Source organism: Pinus tabuliformis, chromosome 7 (genome assembly GCF_031772625.1).
Source record: "Pinus tabuliformis cultivar Carrire ecotype Pingquan chromosome 7, CPIR1, whole genome shotgun sequence".
Classification (NCBI taxonomy): Eukaryota; Viridiplantae; Streptophyta; class Pinopsida; order Pinales; family Pinaceae; genus Pinus; species Pinus tabuliformis.
The window spans coordinates 1313956749-1313977895 of record NC_142293.1 but is presented as its reverse complement, the minus strand read 5'-3'; the positions used below and the strand labels follow the sequence as shown (position 1 = coordinate 1313977895).

The following is a 21147-nucleotide window of genomic DNA, read 5'->3' as shown; positions in this document are numbered from 1 at the left end:
ATTAATTTAGTTTAACTAAGTTAAAGTCAGTTAAATTAGTTCCAACTGAAGGAGGAACTAGTAGGACGTTAGATAGTGGGGTGTTGCTTCATGTGTTCAACTAGTTAACTAATGATTCACTCAAAAATAGCTCATGCATGCGAGATCTGAGAGTTACCTAGTTGAGATTGGAGTTAAATGGCAGTGTACTATCAGTTGTATAATCATTTGAATTATACAGGTTGTGCATGTTGTCAGAGGAAGGCCTATGAGGACTGCGCAATTCATATTGAGGAATTTCCCTAATTAATAGGGGACTAATTCCCCAGGAAACAACACAAGGAAATAACAACTTGGAAAATCCAAAATTTGGTTAAGTATTGGCCTTCGCTTGTCTAGGAAGTTGTGAGAAAGATAGAGATAGTGCAGAGGTTTCTTGGGCTTGAGTAAAGCATTGTAATCTTCTCATATTTTCTTACTAATGCAATATACAAATAGTAGGGGTTTTTAGCTGTGGCTTTCCCCAAGAAATCATTGTATAATGTGTTGATTGAATTCTTTCTCTTGTATGCTTCGTGATTTATTGATCGATTAATTATTTATGTTGATTAATAAAGTATATTCAAGTCTTTTGTTTTAGAAAATTACACAAACAATTTGAATCTACAAGGAATTTCTTCATGGTATCAGAGTAGAAATCAATCTAGAAGAGGAGAATGCGAGTTTTCCTTTTGCAGGTGAAATTGAATTTGCAGTATCATTCTTTAGAGCCAAAGGGATGTCATTCTATATATTGAGAATAGAATATGCCCTTGAGGGTTGTTCAAACTATATTGCTTGGAAGAGCAGGATGGAGGCAGTGTTGGAAGACAACGGGGTGAAGGAATTCATAGACAATGATATTCCTAAGCCTCCAACAACATATGCTCAAGATCTGGTAGAGTGGAGGAAATGTGTTGCAGAGGCAAGAAGGATCATACTAGAAGGATTTCGTGATCATATTGTCTCGAACCTCCATGAGAAGGATACACCATATGCAATGTGGCAAGCCTTGATCGACTTGTTTCATAACAACAGTTACCACAATAGATGGCATTGAAGGACAAGCTTCGGAAGATCAAGGTGGAGAAGGGCGACACAATACCATAATAATTGAGCAGGTTCACCCAATCTTCGGATGAGCTTGGGAGTGTCAGTATTACAGTTGTTGAAGATTACCTGGTCACCCTAGCACTTCTGGGCCTTCCCAAGAGCTGGCACAGCTAGTAGGATTCGGTAAATGGGAGGGAGCATCTACCAAAGTGGGAGCGTTTATGGTCCAACTTGGTGCAAGAAGATATAATGCGGAGCACTAGCGATGGAACCTCATCCAAGCGTGATGATGAGGAGAACTATGCCTTAGCTGGAAAGGCGAAGAAAGGGAAAGGAAAGAAATCCCAATGCAAAGGAGATTCTAGTGAGGGTGGAAAGAAGAAGGACTTGTCAAAGATTAAATGTTTTCACTGTCATGATTTGGGACACTATGCAATGAAGTGTCAGACAAGAAGGCCGAAAATAATCCCTCGGGAGGAGCAAAAGATGAAGCTCTTGCTTCACAATTCGAGTTGGATTTTAGCTTCATTTCTTGTATGGTGGCATCGGTGATGGGTAGTGTGTGGTATCTGGATGGTGGAGCCTCATTCCATATGACGGGAAACAAAGAATTTTTCAGTGAAATGGAAGAGAAGGACCTCCAGATGCACATCGAAATGGGAGATGATGGAAGGTATAGCGCGACCAACATTAGTACTATTACTTTTCAAAGGGAGTCTAATTCTCCTCTCACATTAAAAGATTTCAGGTATATTTCAGTTCTAAAGAAGAATGTAGTTTCAGTTTCTATGTTGGAGGACCGTGGCTAAGATGTGAAATTTAGCAAAGGAAAGGCTTTCCTTTGTCGCATAGCCTCATGAAAAGTGACACAGATTGGGGTTCGGGTGAAGAACCTCTACAAACTGGATGTACAATATTGTGTAGCATTGAGCACAAAAGGAGAGAAGGTGCAGAGCCGAGACATCGGTGAATTTTGGCATAGAATATTGGGCCATCTTCCCCATGGAGCTCTCAAGATCATGCAACATATTTCTACAAGACTTCCCAAGGGTGCACTAGAGCACAAAGATACATGCAAAGTGTGTACATTGGGGAAGTACACCAAAGCCACCTTTCATGATAAGGATAGTCGAGCACAAGTGATCCTTGAAAGAGTTCACTCATATGTGTTTGAATTGTTCTCGACAACCTCTGCAGCCAAGCATAAGTATTATGTAATATTTGTATATGATTTCTCATTTAATTGTTGGATTTTCTCCATGCAGAAGAAATATCAGACATTCTCTAAATTTTGTGAATTTAAAGGACTTGTTGAGGAAAATACTAGTGGGAAAGTGAAGGTTTTTTGGAGTGATAACAGTGGAGAATATGTGTCGAATGAATTCAAGAACTTATGTGTATCAAAAGGCATTCGATGGGAGTTAATAGCACCCCATAACCCACAGCAGAATGGGGTGGCTTAAAGGAAGAACATAAGTATTTTGGGAGCTACACAGACAATGTTACATGATCAGGGCCTATCGTTGCACTTGTGGACTGAAGCATGCAACACAATTGTATATGTGCAGAACAAGAGTCGTCATCAGATTCTCAGGATGAGTACACCAGAAGAAGCTTTTTCAGGTAAGAAACCAGCATTGGCACAATTTAGGATATTTGGTTCGTCAGTTCATTATCGTGTTACCAAGGATATGTGAAAAAATCTAGAACCGATAGATGAGTTGGGCATATTTGTGGGGTACGCTTATACACCTCACAACTATAGGATGTAGCTACCATATCACAGGATGAAAGTGGTTCATAGAGATGTGAAGTGCAATGAAGAGAAAGCCATGAGATGGAGCTTCAGTTACATGCACATGAGGAGCTTTTGGCTCCAAAGGAATAACCTCAGGATTATGTGGAGCATCCACATGTAGAGGAGAAGAGAGTGGAAGCACCCACTCATGCAGAGACTTCTAGAGGTGGAAGGAAGTGCACCAAATAAGTTGATAGATTGGTGCATGATCCTAGAGATAATGTGGGAGCACCCACATCACATCGCGAGCATAGGAGGTCACCAAATCGATACACTGGCTACATGTCTCTGATGAGCGAGAGTGTAGAGATTGAGCCATCCTCATTCGAGGAAGTAGTGCAGAAACTAGAATGGGTTGATGCAATAGTAGAGGAATATGACTCCATTATCAGAAACAGTTTTTGGGAAGTGGTCCCAAGACTAGCAGACAAGTTAGTGGTGAGTTCCATATGGCTTTACAAGGTAAAGAAAGCAGCAAATGGGAGTGTCGAGAGACACAAGTCTAGATTTGTGGCCAAAGTGTTCTCTCAGGTGGAGGAAATTGATTAGAAGGAGACTTTTTCTCTAGTAGCAGGTACTCTTCAATCAGATCTATTCTAACACTTTTAGCGTGGATGGGATGGAAGATACATCAGATGGATGTGAATACAACATTCCTCAATGAAGTGATTGAGGAAGAGGTGTAGATTTAGTAGCCGAAAGGATTTGAGACCTTTAACATAGAGTCGCGTGTGTGCAGACTCAAGCAAGCATTGTATGGATTGAAACAAGCACCCCGTGCTTGGTACACCAATATTGAAAACTATTTCACCAGGTTGGGCTTCACCAAAAGTGAAGCAAATGCAAACCTTTACCATATTGTGGTTGAAAGTAAATTATTGATTATAATATTATATGTCAATGATTAAATTATAGCAGGTGATGAGAAGTTGGTCAAATCTTGCAAAGAGGATCTTACAAGAGAATTCGAGATGAAGGACATGGGGCTCATGCATTATTTCCTTGGTATGGAAGTATGGAAAGAAGATGAGGAACGGTTTGCCTCTCAGGGCAAGTATGCTAACAAGATACTGAAGAAGTTCCACATGGAGAGCAACAAACCCATGGAGACTCATCTAGTAAGAAATTGGAGGAAGGAAGATGCTACTTCAGGTGAAGTAGTGGAGGCTACTATTTACAAGCATCTTGTGGCCTCACTTATGTATTTGGTGAACACACGACCAAACATGTTTTTCAGATAACCAGCTTAGTCAAGAAATGGTTAAGCCAACAAAACTCTATAGGAATGCAGTTAAACATGTGTTTAGATACCTCAGAGGCACCATTCAGTTTATTCTTTGGTACAGATGGAAAGAGGGAGTGAAGCTACAATTCTTCATAGATGCAGATTGGGCAGGGAGTCCATCCGATGGGAAGAGCACAATAGGTGGAATCTTTAGTATTGGGCCAGGAGTAGTTTTTTGGTACATCGAGAATCAGAGATCAGTTGCACTCAATTCAGTAGAAGCAAAGTACATGACTGCTAGTCAAGCGTCTTGTAAGGCTATATGGATGAGGAAGATTCTTGTTGGGTTATTTGGTCATTAGATGGATCCTATAGTGATTTATTGGGACAATAAGAGTTGTATCAAACTCTCTGAGAATCTAGTTTTTCTTTATCGGTCCAAGCATATCGAAATCATGTATCACCATCTAGGAGATTGTGTGCAAAGGAGAATCATGTTGCTGGATTACATTCCTACATAGGAATAGGCTGAAAACATCTTGACTAAGGCACTTTTAAGAGGATAATTTGATTTCCATAGAGATAGGATTGGGGTATCTGATAATATATTTTTTGTTGAGAGGGAGTGTTGAAAATGCAACAATAAAATCCTGGTTTAATTTTGTCCTTGAATTAAATTAGGAATAAAATTATAATTCCACATCACAAGACAACTTGTACGAGTTAATTAAGTTAGTTTGACTTAGTTGGCTCAGTTATTTCAAGTTGAGTGTCTAACTTGAGTCATGTAGACTGTCTCCTACTTTATAGGAGCCCTAGTTGAGTTTATTTTGAGTTGTAATTAATTAATTTAGTTTAACTGAGTTAAAGTCAGTTAAACTAGTTCCAACTGATGGAGGAACTAGTAGGAGGTCAGACAGTGGGGTGCTGCTTCATGTGTTCAACTAGTTAATTGATGATTCACTCATAAATAACTCATGCATGTCAAATCTGAGAGTTACCCAGTTGAGATTGCAGTTCAAGGGTAGTGTACTATCATTTGTATAATCATATGAAATGTAGAGGTGGTGCATGCAGTCAAAGGAAGTCCTATCAGGATTGCGCAATTCATATTGAGGAATTTCCCTAATTAATAGGGGGTAATTCCCAAGGAAATAGGGACTTGGGCAAGCCAAAATTTGGTTAAGTATTGGCCTAGGCTTGTCTAGGAAGCTGTGAGACAGATAGAGATAGTGTAGAGGTTGCTTGGGCTTGAGAAAACCATTGTAATCTTTTCATATTTTCTAACTAATGCAATATACAGATAGTAGGGGTTTTTAGTTGTGGCTTTCCCTAGGAAATCATTATGTAATGTGTCGATTGAATTTTTTCTCTTATATGCTTCATGATTTCTCGATCAATTAATTGTTTTTGCTAATGAATAGAGTATATTAAAGTCTTTTGTTTTAGAAAATTACATAAACAGTTTGAATCTACAAGGAATTTCTACAATTTGAGAAATATTTCTTAATGGTTTCTTACCTCTCTACCAATATGATTTTGAGGAACACTTGGTGTGTTGAAAATAAAGCACTTGGGATTTTGACATTAACTCGAGAGATATTTTCAAGTTTATCATAGTAAGTCTCGAGAGTTCAAGTTAAGCTTGGTGATGAAGCCAAGTACCTAGTAGCAAGAGTTAGCACCATTCCCTTCTAGCTCCAGCCATGTGACTCTTCAGACTTTGATGATGTTTTGTTTGTTTCAGTTCTTAAGAAAAATTGCTTTTAGTTTCAGTTATGGAGGATAAGGGTTATGCGTTAGAGTTAAAGAACTAATAGATCTTTATTACACAAAAGGAATCTAGCCCAGAATAAGTATCAGTAATCAGGGTTAGGAAAGGAAACTTGTGCATGTTATAGGGTGAACATTATTGGAAACTAGTTCATAACAAAGACAACTTTTACAAGTTATGACACAAGAGGATGGGGAACCTACATTTCAAAGCATTGCCTATTTTGAGGGAGATAGTCACAGGTCTTCTAAAGTTCAACACTGAGTAGTAGGGAGTATGTAGAGGGTGTGTAATCGGAAAGCATGAAAAGGTTGTTTTCCCAAGTATAGCAAGCATAGTTCTAATGGGATTCTATACTTGTTGCATTCAGATGTAAGTGGATTGATGTCAATAACATCAATGACAAGGAGAATGTACAATGTTTCCTTCATTAATGACTTTTCTTGCAAGACATATATCTACTTCTCAAAAACAAATGATGAAGTCTTTAGTTGGTTTCAAGAGTTCAAATCTTCAATTGAGAACCAAACAATTAATAAGATCAATGTTTTGAAATCAAACAATGGGGGTGAATATACCTCAAACAAGTTCAAGGATTCTGCAAGGAGATAGGAACCAAGAGGGAGTTGATAGTTCCATACAACCCAAAAAAAAATGGGGCTATGAAGTCAAAGAATCAATCCTTCATAGGGGCTTCCAAGGCCATGATACATGGCTAAGACTTGCCCATGTTTATTTGGGTAGAGCCATGCCAAAAAACAATCTACTTTCAAAACCAATGGCCTCACAAGGTCTTGGAGAAAAAGAGACTACGGGAGCCATTCATTGGTGTGAAGCTAGAAGTAAGTCACCTCCACATCTTTGGTTGTCTAATTTATACCCATGTATGTATAGAAAACAAGAGCAGGCTTGAGGCCTCTAGTAGGAATGGTTTATTTGTGAGTTAAATTTGGACTTCAATGCCATACAAAACCTATATTCCAGAGCAAAGGAAGACAACAATAATTAGGGATGTAAAATTTGTGGAAGACTTTGCATCTAGGAAGTTGCATGCACCCATTCTAGTGATAGAGGATGAGGAATAAGAAGCTCCAAAGGTTTAGCCAAGGTTACCGAAGACATCAATGGTGTCAAATTTAGCATGATAACATTTAAATGAGGAGGTGGAGACATTATCTCCTTCCAATTCTGTAAAAAAACCTCAATGTTTCACACAGACATTGAGGGACGCTCAAGAGTATGTTGATGCTCCTATGAGAATGTTTACAGAGATTAGGCTTCAAATAAGCTTCCTAATTACATGGCATTATTGAGCAACAACATTGATATAAATCCTTCTAGTTGTCAGGAGGAAACAAACCAATAGGCGTGGTAGGAGGCAACTAGTTGTCGGGTACACTTCCATTAAGGTAGACATTTCTATATTTTCATTTATGGGATGGAGGATACATTGGATGAATGTGAAGACATAATTCTTTAATGGGATCATTGAGGAAGAAGTGAACATAAAGCAATCTCAAGGATTTAAGGTAAATGGGAAGGAGTCCCATGTTTGCAAGCTTAAGTAAACCTTGTATGTACTCGAAAGAGCACCAAGAGCATGGGATTCTAGGATTGCTGGATATTTTCCCCAAGTATGGGCTTCACCAAAAGTGAATTAGATCCTAACTTATATTGCATATTTACAATAATAACTTGTTAGTTTTGGTGTTATATGTGGATGAGTTGTCTCTTATAGGTGATAATAAGTTAAATGCAAGGTGCAAAATAAATATGGTGGCTAATTTTTTAATGAAGGATATTGTTATGATGCATTGATTCTTGGGTTTGGATGTTTCACATAAACTAGGGGTTATATTCATTAGGTGTGATAAGTATGTAGTTGAGATCTTGAAGAGATTTCCAATGGATGGTCGAAAAGCCATGGCCATACCCAAGATTAACAATCTGAAAAGTGTGACAGCTTCATATTCAAAATTAGTGGATCCCACATTGTATAGGCAGTTGATATGTTCCTTAATGTATTTGGTCAACATTGGACCATATATATGTTTTATAGTGAATGCCTCTAGTTAGTTCATGGTGCAGCCAAGACAACAACATTAGACAACAATAAAAACATGTGCTCAAATAATTTAGTGGCACAATGAAGCAAGGTGTGAGATAGCTTGGAAATGGTGAAATGAAATTGTAGGGGTATACAAACTTAGATTGAGAAGGTAGTGAAGTATATAAGAAAATCACCTTAGTGTGCTACCTTAGCTCAAGGTCAACTTGACATTGTGGTTCAATTGGAAGTAGACTTATGTGGCACCTAGCTTAGTAGAGGTAAAGAATATAGTAGCTATGACAACAAATTGTGATACCATTTGGCTTCACAAGTTAATTACAGGTTTATTTGATTAGGAGTTGGATACCATGATGACTTATTGTGATAATAAAAGTTGTATTAAACTCTATGAGAATCTCGTGTTTCATGATAGGTCAAAAAACATAGAGATCATATATCACTTCATTCAAAAGAACATTCAGAAGGGAGCATTGAATGTTTATTACATTCCCGCTGACCAACATGTAGTTGATATTCCGACCAAGCCCTTATTAAAAGGGAAGTTTGAAGCGTTCATAGGAAGACTTGGATTGTGTAGAATTCCTTCCTTGCTAAGAGGGAGTGTTGAGAAATATAGGTCAAGTAGGAGTTCTTACATAGGTTAGTTGTGGATGTGCAAGAAGTAGTTTGAGGCGACTTTTAGTGACCGCTCAGTAAAAGTGGGAATTAATGCCATCTTGTAGTTTCACTTTAATAAATAAAAGTGAAAGTAAAATTTCACATATTCTCCTAGCCTTGGAAATCTAAATGGAATATTCTAGAATATTAGTGAATTATATTTTTTCTAATCTTAGTAGTACATCTCATTGTTGAGATAAGGTGGTTTATAAGATTAAGGAGATTAGTTGCTAAGATATGGAAATTGGTTTTTAGGATCGAGGAGATTAGTTATCTCTCTCATAGCATAAATAGCACAAGATGGGAGAAGTTGAAACACACATTATAACCCTTGAGAGAGGTGGAGATCAAGAGAAGGAGAGTGCATATGAAAGGAGAAAGTGCAAATTCGCCTAAGCAAACATTAAGAGGGAAACTATAGAAAAACAACAGCGTACAATTGTATAGAAATAGATGTTATTTTCTTTGTTTAGTGAAGCCACACTTTATTTTAGCAGGTTATACTTTTGTTAGGTGATGTTTTTTTTATTGCACAACTACTAAGATACAACATAATGTGGAGTTACCTTGTAAGCTTTGATCATTGGAATTATAAGCTAATTTGAATGGGAAAATCACTATGCATGTGTGTTATTCATTTATTTCTTTCATTCATTTTCCAACCATGTGTGTGATTATTGCATGTTCGAAATTATTCATTTACATCGTTAAATCATTTCAGACCTAATTTATTTAATCAAGAGAAACGTAGGAAAATAGTCATTTAAGGCCTCTTGAAAATTTGATACAAGCAATATAACTTTTATAGGAAAATTTTATGGCCTTAGTATAAGAATACTTACATAGGGAAAAGACATTTTGGAAAGGGAATAAAAGAATGTGGATACACTATGTTTTAAAATAATATGGTTAAAAAGTGAAGGAACTTTCAAATAAAACATATGGACAAGTATTTTTAGATAGGTGATCTCATGTTTTAAGGAAGAACCATGAGAGTAGCAAAGGTTGATTTTTAGGTGAACACTTCTTGTTGTATGTTCGTGGATGTCTTCAACAAAAAAAATTATTATTATTATAAACTCTAGTAGCAAGCATAATTTTTTCAATGTTATCTTGGTTGAAGGATTACAAGTCCCCGCAAAGCATATTTAAAGCGCACACGTTGAGGGTGAGCATGTTCAAAAATTTCAAGATTTCATTATTATTGTAGATAAATATATTTCACATTCAAATTTTCATGTTATAAGTATGGATGCCATGGATACTATTCTTGTATATCCTTAGACGAAACAAGTTAGTATAGTTAATGTTAAGGTGCAAAGAATTTTGATGAAGCTTTGGTACAAGAAAAAGAAAATAATGCTACATGATGTTTCTCTCACTAATGAATGAGGGTACAAGGAAGCACATAACATAATGATTGCAAAGAAACTAACTTCAATAATTACATACATAGTAGATGGAGAATCTAGGGCTTAATTAGAGGAGGAGTCCAAAGTCACACTTAAAGGAGAGCCTTGAGAAGGATAGTAAAAAGGAAGAAGAATCCAAGGAGCTACATGATTCAAAGGAACCGAATGTTGAAGAGCTAAAGAAAGAAGAACTATAGTCAAGGTTTCTACATATCACCACCCATACAGCCTTGAGAAAGAACAAGCCTCAATGTAAAGTCACGAGCATCAATAGTACTGCTATTGACATACATGGAACTAGAGCCACGACAATACATGAATGAATAAAAGTAATGCATGGGGATATCATAGTAGCATAATAGATACAAAGAGCCAAATGATCAACCATAAATAAGATCGAGGTAGTGTGTGCATAGTTGGACCCCATCTTCACATTTCACTAGGATGGATGGATACACATGCTTGGTACAAGTTAACTATATTGCTAAGTAGATCATATCATATGACTTTTTCCTCATTTTTCGAGGACAAAATATGTAAAGGGGGATGGGATGTAAAGTAAATAGGGAGAAAACATGAGTTACCGAGGGATGTACCCCAAGGGAATAATGAATGTAATGTGGCTATAAGCATGGAATAGACCCACTAAATAGTTAGAGGATATAAATACAATAATGAGGGGTAGTTGGCATAGGCCCTTGAGAATACTAATGATAAAGTATATATACACATGATTATCATTGTATTATATGCGTTAGATGTTGTCTCTTCAATTTCTTGTTTAGTATCTACGAAGGTTTACTACATATTAGAGGTCATAACAACTTAGCCAAAAGGATGATTTATAACTTGTAAGACAATTTTGCCACATATAGCATCAAAGAAATATCACTCATGAACATTCATCGCAAGCATTTAAATTATAAAAACAAAAAAAATTGTTTGTTAAAACATGATATTATACTAATAATAATAATAATAATAATATATAATCTAATCTAATAATCTAATTCGAAGGTCATAACCTAACCAAACACAAAATTGGTTTATGAGATTGCGAGGCCTTCCAACCATGGCCTCATAATTTTACATCTCTATAATAGTTTCATTCTCTCTCTCTCTCTCTCACACACACACAAACACACACGTATCTCTTTTAAGTAGCATAAAAATAATATCTTAAGCATACTATGGGCACAAATTAAACAGCAACATAAGTGTAGTTCAAATAACGATAATAAACTTAGAACAAGCTAGGAAAGTACCTTCAACCTTCAATTGGGTTGGGATGTGAATTTCAAGTATGTAGCTGTCCTCCTCTCAAAATGCTCTCGAACTACCCAACTAAATTTGCTATCTAACAAACTAGGAATAACCTATTCAACTTGCTATCCCTATGGAATCTCCATGGATTCCCGAGACCTCCATGCCCAAGCCTAGAACCATAGCATGTAGTGTGTGTTTAAACCACCAGGTGCCTTGCATGTCACTTGAACTTTACAGACAAGAACAACTCCTACGTGCCAAAAATCTTCCAAGTTCCCAACTTCTTCCATTCCCCAACACTCCAAAATAAAAATCTAATATCCCAAAAGAAAGAAACCTTTTCATTATCTTCCCCCTTCATTTATCTCTCACCAATCTCCAAAATATCTCCCCCCATTAATGGCTCACCTACCAAGTCATAAAGCCTATCCAACTCACATAATTGTCCTTTTTAAATCTTTACCTACCCCATTATTATTAGGTATTAAAACCCTCACCTTACAGGATATGGCAAGACATTGGGTTCAATAATTAATTAAATACACAGTTAAAAAATCAACCAATCTCAAAGGTCTAGTCAAAATTAATGAATCATGTAAGAACCTTATTTAATTCAATATTAAATAAACTTAAAGTTGAACTAATTATTCATGAATCAAGTTTAAGGATGTTGAAAAATGCAGCAAGAAAATCTCAATTTGATTTTGCCTTGGTCAAATTGAGAAAATTTGAATTTCCACATCAACAGATAACTTGGATGCAGTTAACTTGTGTGACATGGGTTGTGACACTCGATTTACTCAGGAAATTCGAGTTAGATGAGTTGGAGTTCAGTTAAGCATGTGTGATTGATAATTTGTAGCAATCAATGTTGGTTATTTCAATTTGTTTTCAGTTAAATTAGTTCTAACTGTTGGAGGAACTAGTGGAAGGTCAGTTGTGCAGTGGGACCTAAGTCTAACTCAGTGATTATCTAGTTAATTGATTAATCAACCCAAAATGGCCAGTGCATACAAAGAATTTGAGTTCCTCGGTTGTGATGGATCTTCCAAGGTAGTGTAGCATCATTTGTAGTCTAGTCTTGAGTGTACATGTATTTCATGTAGTCAAATGATCAGCCTTGGGAATTTCACAATCATTTTGGAGAAAATTCCTAATTAATATGAGCCTAATTTCCTCGAGAATTGCACAAGGAAATAGGGGCTCAAGCAGAGGTATACATTCACTAAGTCTTGGTCAAAACTTCTCAGTGAGCAGAGAGATAGGTTATTCACTTGTAGGTTGTGCACATTTGAGAAAAGAAATTGTAATACATCTCTATTCATCATATTAATGCAAGTAGGCAAAGGGGTTTTTAGCAGATTTCTTTCCCTTGAAAAAATATTGTGTGCATGTGTGTTCTTTCCATTGCATGTTTGTGATTGATGTTCTAAATTGTGAATTGAATTTCCTTAGAGCAATAGAGTAGGTTTGTATCTTGTGATTTTTATTAAATTTCATGAGCAATTGCAAATCTACACCAAAATTTCTACATGGTATCAAAGTTGGATTCACATTAGAACAGTGATTTCGAAGTTGTTTCTCAGGAGGATCGGATTTGCAGTCCAGTGTAGTAGGATCTCTACAGAGTTGGAAATATTACCTTCAAAGGTATGAGACTTGAGTATGACTTGGAAGGCGGCTCAAATTTCATTGAGTGGAAGGATTGCATGAAAGCGGTATTGGATGAATATGGATTGCTAAAATACATCAAGGCAGATGATGCAAAACCACAAGAATCTGATGCACAGAACCTAGCTTAGTGGAAGAAAGATGTAGACAAGGCAAGGAGAATAATCTTGGAGGGATTATGGGATCACATTGTCTCAAATCTCCATGGGAAAGAAACTCCATTCACAATGTGGAAAGAACTAACAAAATTGTTCGAGAATAGTAATGACCACAAGAAGCTAGCACTCAAGGATAAACTTCAAAATATCAAGATGTAGAAGAATGACACTATCCCGTAGTATATGGGAATATTTACGCAAGTTTCTAATGAAATTGGTGGGGTTGGTGTTAATGTTGCAAAATATGACTTGGTAAGTCTAACCCTTCTAGGTTTTCCCAAGAGATGGCATAGCTACCAAGATTCGATGAACGAGAGGGAGAAATTATTGAATTGGGAACGCTTATGGTATGATTTAGTATAGGAGGAAATAAGGAAGAATACCAGAGATGGGACTTCATCCAAGGGTGAGGATGAAGAAAAATTTTCATTGGTTGGAAAGGGAAAGAAGGGAAAATGGAAGAAATCTCAAACCAAACTAGAATCCATTCAAGGGGGAAAGAAGAAATATTTGTCCAAAATTAAATGGTTCAATTGTCATGAATTTGGGCACTATTCCATGAGGTGTCAACACAAAAATTCAAGCAAGAAGACCTCAGGAGGAGGAACAGGTAAATCTTTGGCTTCATAGTTCAAGCTCAACTTCACCCTTATCACATGCATGGCCAACACAGTGATAAGGAGCATGTGGTACATGGACTGAGGTGCATTGTTCCACATGAAAAGGTGTAGAGACTTTTTCAGTGACCTGGAGGAGAAATATCTCCATATGCACAACAAGCTAGGGGATGATAGAAGGTACAATGTGACCGGGGTTGGTATAGTCACCTTTCAGAGGGAGTCGGGTTCCCCTCTCATACTCAAGGATGTCATGTTCATATCAAGCCTAAAGAAAAATCTCATCTCTGTTGCATTTTTGGAAGACCGTGGTTATGATGTGATCTTTAGCAAAGGCAAAGCATTCCTAAGACACATAGCCATGGGACACGTGAATCAGATATGGGTTCGTGTGTAGAACTTGTATAATCTAAATGTAGAGGATTGTGCTGCATTAAGTAGTAAGGTGGAGAAAGTGCAAAGCCGCGATGTCGGTGAACTTTAGCACAGAAGACTTGGCCATTTTCATCATGGCGCCTTGAGGATTATGTAGAAAATAACCACTAGCCTCCCTAAACAAGCACTTGAGCAGCAATATGTATGCAAAGGATGTACGTTGGGGAAGTACGAAAAATCCACATCCCATGATCGGGAAAACAAATCAAATGCAGTCATGGAAAGGATCCACTCTGATGTTTGTGGACATTTATCGATAGCCTCCACTTCCAAACACAAATATTTTGTCACTTTTATTGATGACGTCTCAAGGAAGTGTTGGATCTTCTTCGTGTGGAAGAAAGATGAGTCATTCTCCAAGTTCATATAATTCAAGGCACTAGTTGAGAAATAAACTAGCAAGAAGGTGAAGGCTCTCAAGAGTGATAATGGAGGTGAGTATGTGTCAAATTAATTCAAAATATTTTGTGTGAAAAAAGGCATTCGAAGAGAGTTGATAGTGTTAGACTCCATCTTGCTAGTCTGTTGTCTTGGAAAAGAGGAGTGCAACAAAATGCGCTTTAAAAGTTGTTTTGAAGATGATACAGAAAAAGACTCTGGTCAAGTAGTGAAGATTATGGAAGTGTAACACCAGATGTTTTCAACTATACAGCTCGTTCTCAAGAAATGAAGAAAAGATGCAGGAAATGCTCTCTGAGATTAACAGAACTGGACTAATGATACTGAAAGGCCTTATCAATATGTTTCTGTGAATCATTTTGCAGAGAAATTCCAAGAGTTTTACATAGGAAAAGAACTTGTCGATGAGCTTTCAACGCCTTATGATAAGTCTGCAAGTCATAAAGCTGCACTATCCTACATTAGATATTCGAAAAACAAGTTTGAGCTATTAAAAGCATGTTTTGGCCGTGAATGGCTACTTATGAAACGGAACTCTTTCCTCTATATCTTCATGTTTGTACAGATGGTTTTGGTAGCCTGCATTACAATGTCAGTTTTCATCCGGACAAGAATGAAAATCGACATGGTGCATGGAAATTACTACTTGAGTGCTCTGTTCTTCTCACTTATTATCATTATGTTCAATGGCTATGCGGGAGATAACGATGACTATGGCTCGACTGCCCGTATTTTTCAAACAGAGAGACATTTGAGAAACAGAAATTATTGCACCGGATGAATTTACAATGGAGCACCCATGGAAGGATGATAAGCCAAAGCGACATCAGTTTGATCATGTTTTTTGATGGTAATACTACCCAAGACGAAGCCTTTGAGGATACAAGGTATCTGGTACAGTCAGCAGTTGATGGATATAACGTTTGTATATTTGCATATGGGAAAACTGGATCAGGCAAAACATTCACCGTTTATGGTTCAGATCAAAATCCAGGTCTTACCCCAAGGGCTATTGGGGTGCTTTTTAAAATTCTTAGCCGGGACAGTAACAAGTTCTCCTTTTCAGTAAAGGTGTATATGGTGGAGTTATACCAGGACGCACTTGTAGATTTGCTTCTGTCAAAGAATGGAAAGAGATTGAAACTTGACATTAACAAAGATACAAAGGGAATGGTTATGGTGGAAAATGTTACTCTTGTGACTATATCTACATTTGAAGAGATGGAAGCTATTGTATGTAAAGGGATAGAAAGGCGACACACTTCTGGAACGCAGAAGAATGCAGAAAGTTCAAGATCACACTTAATACCTTCTATAATTATAGAGAGCACAAACCTTCAAACTCAGGTCCAAGTCAAGGGAAAGCTAAGCTTTGTTGATCTTGGGGCTCTAAGAGGGTGAAGAAATCAGGATCAACAGACAACCAATTGAAAGAGGCTCAAAGTATCAACCGGTCTCTTTCAGCCCTGGGGGATGTTATTAGTGCACTGGCTTTTGAAGGGCAGCATATACCCTACAGAAATCACAAGCTCACTATGCTTATGAGTGATCCACTTGGTGGCAATGCCAAAACACTGATGTTTGTAAATATAGCCCCAGCAGAATCCAATTTGGATGAGACCCATAATTCTCTTTCATATGCTACCCGAGTTCGCTCAATTGTAAATGATGCAATGTACTCAGGATCAATGGAAATAGAGCCATGTAGATTTGAGGAACCTAGAAAGGATGTGTATGAAAACCCAACTTTTTGTAGAGGGAGCCTTCTAGTGATAATAGATATCTACTTTGAATTTCTGAATAATCTAGATGCGGTTAATTTGGCACAATACCTGAAGGTTGTTTTGAGATTGATTGATGTCTTGTGTCATTGCGTTGCTGCTAGTAAGCATTGTGTACATGTTGTCAACAGACATCTCTGGAACTACGTTGGTTGATTGTAAAGGGACTATGTTGGTTTCTTTTGACCATTTGAAATTACAATTCCATGCGCGCAAATATGGGGGCGAGAAAGTTACATTCCGGCTTCGCAACAGCTAAAGGCACAGACCACTTGAAATTCTCTCTCTCTGTATGTGACACTGTCGATGGTTATGGATTCATAGTGGATCTTGTTTACACAGAACGGACTCGATATTTCTCTGAGTCGAGACAAGGTCACACGCCCCTTCAGAGAAGAAGGCATTCGAGAATGGAGAAGTCCTCTAGACGGGGTCATTATCTTTCAAAAGCTGATTCTTAAGTTTCAGTTCTGGATGAGGAAGCGAGTTGGATTTAATTATGGCTTACATTGGAAGGTTTCCAAAGGTATGCAGATGACTTTAAGGAGAAGTTGTTTGATTTTCATAAGACTAAAAATAGATTTAATTGGTATGGTGAATGGCGAATCCAAGTCAAAGTATCATCTGCCGAAAGTGAATGTTGGCGCGTAGTTGTCATTTTGCTGGCATGAGGAGAATCTTGTTATGCCAGATTTGCTGGTATTAAAAATATATTGAGCTATGTTTATTAAAATTGGTTTTTATTTCAAATGGAAAATATAACATGGCAGTCAAGGTCAAAGGCCAAAATTAGAAAGAAGACATCGACCACAACAGAAAAATAGGAACCGATCTTCTATTTAAGACTTCAGTTAATGATCTGCGCTCCAGTTTGTCGGCCATCAGAGGAGTTTTAGAGGGACGCTGTTCAATTTTAGAATAGATGAAAACACTCTTTTCTATTTTTGTAACTGCAGGTGAAACAGCGCCCCTATTTTGGGGTCGATTTGTTTTTCCCTTAGCAGAGTTTTATTTAATGTATTAAAAAATCATTTGTAAAAGAAGAGAGTGAGAGAGAGTTCTGAGAGCTGGTGGAGAACAAAGAGCTTCCATTGTACAGTCTTTGACAGAGATTTTAATGAAAATACACAGCTCTGGCTTCTGAGATTCCTGTGGTATGAAATTTAACATTTGTGTTCTCCTTTGTTTCATGTAAAGCCTGTTATGTGTTCATTTCATTTCATGATCATTTCCAATTGAAAAAATGAAGTGTTAAGGTAGAATTCATAATTTATATGCTCTGCCTTTAAGTTTGTTCATATTCAATGTTTTCTTCTGTTTGACAAGGATTCATCTTCTATGCCCTTGTCAACTCCTCAGCAGTCTTGCCATTACATTTAATCTCAAATTGATGTTAAACTTTCTTGCCTACCTTGCCTCAGGGGATAATCTGTGTTTTTGATTATATTTCTCTGTTCAAGCTATTTCTTTGCCCCATGCAGCCCAGAAAAACCCCATCTTTTAATAAAAACCCCTTTTTATCAGTTTACTAGCCTAAAATTAGTGTTCTTTATTGGTTATCTCTGCCCGTTGAAGATCTTTGCCGAGATATACCGGAGAGAGCCCTCTCCTGCCCCGTAGGGCTAGCTACGAGGCTAAGTGGTTTGATGTTGCCTTGGAGTTTGCCTTTCTCAGCCTGAGGTGAAATTTCGAGCGCTAACATAGTGGCGACCATACTGGGGAGAACATTCGACTTGTTGATTGTCTTGTCCCAGTACATGAAATCAAATTGCAGATCTGATGCTGATGGTGGACAGCAGTCAGATACATATGCAGGCTGAACCATTCACCTGGTGACTCCAATTTGATCCAGACATTCCAACGCTTGCTGATCCATTCATGCAATGGTAGGGTATGTGGCAAACCCTGCCCTGTGTGAAGCTGTAGAAGAAATAAGAAATGAGTTAGCAGATTCTGAATTTGATGAAGATTTTTTTAGTACCTTGCTTCATTGGTTGAAATCTTCAAAGTTCCCTCGGTTCAAAGCTAAATTTTGTGAGTTAATTGTTGAAAGAATCGAAAAGGAGATTCAATGTTTAGATGAGCAGATCCAGTCATATGATTTCCAAGACCCCAAAAAGTTCTTGGAAATCCTTCCTCCTTCGCAACAAGAAATCATAGACTTGCCTATAGATGTTTACATTGACAATGTGCAGCTGGAGGTATGTATTGCAGAGTTGGGGCAGCCAATAGAGTATGGCTTTCGCGATCCAATTTCGATGTACATGGAAATGTTTTTCAGTTTGATTGATAGATCAGGCTGTCTTGTACGTGACCAGGCTCATTACGTGCATGAAGGGCTGCCAGCAATCACATATGTGTCCTGGTGGAAGCATTCTCGAGCGGCACCATTTTCAGGTTTACTTGAATGGTTAATCTGGCATTTTAGTATTACCTGATTTATTGTTTGTACAGCAAAGTAGGGTAGATTTTGTAAATAAATAAGCAGCCAAAGGGCAGTATTTTGTTCCAGTTTTATTACAGTTCTAGTTTGAAGTTTGCCGAATTAGTCTTTCAATCAATTCAGTCAGTTTCCAGTTAATAAGTTGAGTCTTCAGTTGTGTTGATTTGTTGAAATAATGGACTCCATTGCCCAATGAATGGAGGCACTGTCTGCTCTCCCAAAGTTCTGCGGTTCTTGGCACCTCCACGAAGCGGCAGCTGCCATCCCAATTGGAGCCGATGTTAGACTCCATCTTGCTAGTCTGTTGTCTTGGAAAAGAGGAGTGCAACAAAATGTGCTTTAAAAGTTGTTTTGAAGATGATACAGAAAAAGACTCTGGTCAAGTAGTGAAGATTATGGAAGTGTAACACCAGATGTTTTCAACTATACAGCTCGTTCTCAAGAAATGAAGAAAAAGATGCAGGAAATGCTCTCTGAGATTAACAGAACTGGACTAATGATACTGAAAGGCCTTATCAATATGTTTCTGTGAATCAGTTTGCAGAGAAATTCCAAGAGTTTTACATAGGAAAAGAACTTGTCGATGAGCTTTCAACGCCTTATGATAAGTCTGCAAGTCATAAAGCTGCACTATCCTACATTAGATATTCGAAAAACAAGTTTGAGCTATTAAAAGCATGTTTTGGCCGTGAATGGCTACTTATGAAATGGAACTCTTTCCTCTATATCTTCATGTTTGTACAGATGGTTTTGGTAGCCTGCATTACAATGTCAGTTTTCATCCGGACAAGAATGAAAATCGACATGGTGCATGGAAATTACTACTTGAGTGCTCTGTTCTTCTCACTTATTATCATTATGTTCAATGGCTATGCGGGAGATAACGATGACTATGGCTCGACTGCCCGTATTTTTCAAACAGAGAGACATTTGAGAAACAGAAATTATTGCACCGGATGAATTTACAGTGGAGCACCCATGGAAGGATGATAAGCCAAAGCGACATCAGTTTGATCATGTTTTTTGATGGTAATACTACCCAAGACGAAGTCTTTGAGGATACAAGGTATATGGTACAGTCAGCAGTTGATGGATATAACGTTTGTATATTTGCATATGGGAAAACTGGATCAGGCAAAACATTCACTGTTTATGGTTCAGATCAAAATCCAGGTCTTACCCCAAGGGCTATTGGGGTGCTTTTTAAAATTCTTAGCCGGGACAGTAACAAGTTCTCCTTTTCAGTAAAGGTGTATATGGTGGAGTTATACCAGGACGCACTTGTAGATTTGCTTCTGTCAAAGAATGGAAAGAGATTGAAACTTGACATTAAGAAAGATACAAAGGGAATGGTTATGGTGGAAAATGTTACTCTTGTGACTATATCTACATTTGAAGAGCTGGAAGCTATTGTATGTAAAGGGATAGAAAGGCGACACACTTCTGGAACGCAGAAGAATGCAGAAAGTTCAAGATCACACTTAATACCTTCTATAATTATACCTTCTATAATTATAGAGAGCACAAACCTTCAAACTCAGGTCCAAGTCAAGGGAAAGCTAAGCTTTGTTGATCTTGCGGGCTCTAAGAGGGTGAAGAAATCAGGATCAACAGGCAACCAATTGAAAGAGGCTCAAAGTATCAACCGGTCTCTTTCAGCCCTGGGGGATGTTATTAGTGCACTGGCTTTTGAAGGGCAGCATATACCCTACAGAAATCACAAGCTCACGATGCTTATGAGTGATCCACTTGGTGGCAATGCCAAAACACTGATGTTTGTAAATATAGCCCCAGCAGAATCCAATTTGGATGAGACCCATAATTCTCTTTCATATGCTACCCGAGTTCGCTCAATTGTAAATGATGCAATGTACTCAGGATCAATGGAAATAGAGCCATGTAGATTTGAGGAACCTAGAAAGGATGTGTATGAAAACCCAACTTTTTGCAGAGGGAGCCTTCTAGTGATAATAGATATCTACTTTGAATTTCTGAATAATCTAAATGCGGTTAATTTGGCACAATACCTGAAGGTTGTTTTGAGATTGATTGATGTCTTGTGTCATTGCGTTGCTGCTAGTAAGCATTGTGTACATGTTGTCAACAGACATCTCTGGAACTACGTTGGTTGATTGTAAAGGGACTATGTTGGTTTCTTTTGACCATTTGAAATTGCAATTCCATGCGCGCAAATATGGGGGCGAGAAAGTTACATTCCGGCTTCGCAACAGCTAAAGGCACAGGCCACTTGAAATTCTCTCTCTCTGTATGTGACTCTGTCGATGGTTATGGATTCATAGGGGATCTTGTTTACACAGAACAGACTCGATATTTCTCTGAGTCGAGACAAGGTCACACGCCCCTTCAGA

At 37.8% G+C, this 21147-nt stretch overlaps 2 pseudogenes; both read left to right on the top strand.

The window, feature by feature from the left end:
* The first annotated feature begins 15391 nt into the window (after nucleotides 1-15391).
* LOC149252383 (kinesin-like protein KIN-14I pseudogene) lies at nucleotides 15392-15955 on the top strand (annotated as a pseudogene).
* Nucleotides 15956-19848: 3893 nt separating this feature from the next.
* Nucleotides 19849-20910, top strand: LOC149252382 (kinesin-like protein KIN-14I pseudogene; annotated as a pseudogene).
* Nucleotides 20911-21147: the final 237 nt, after the last annotated feature.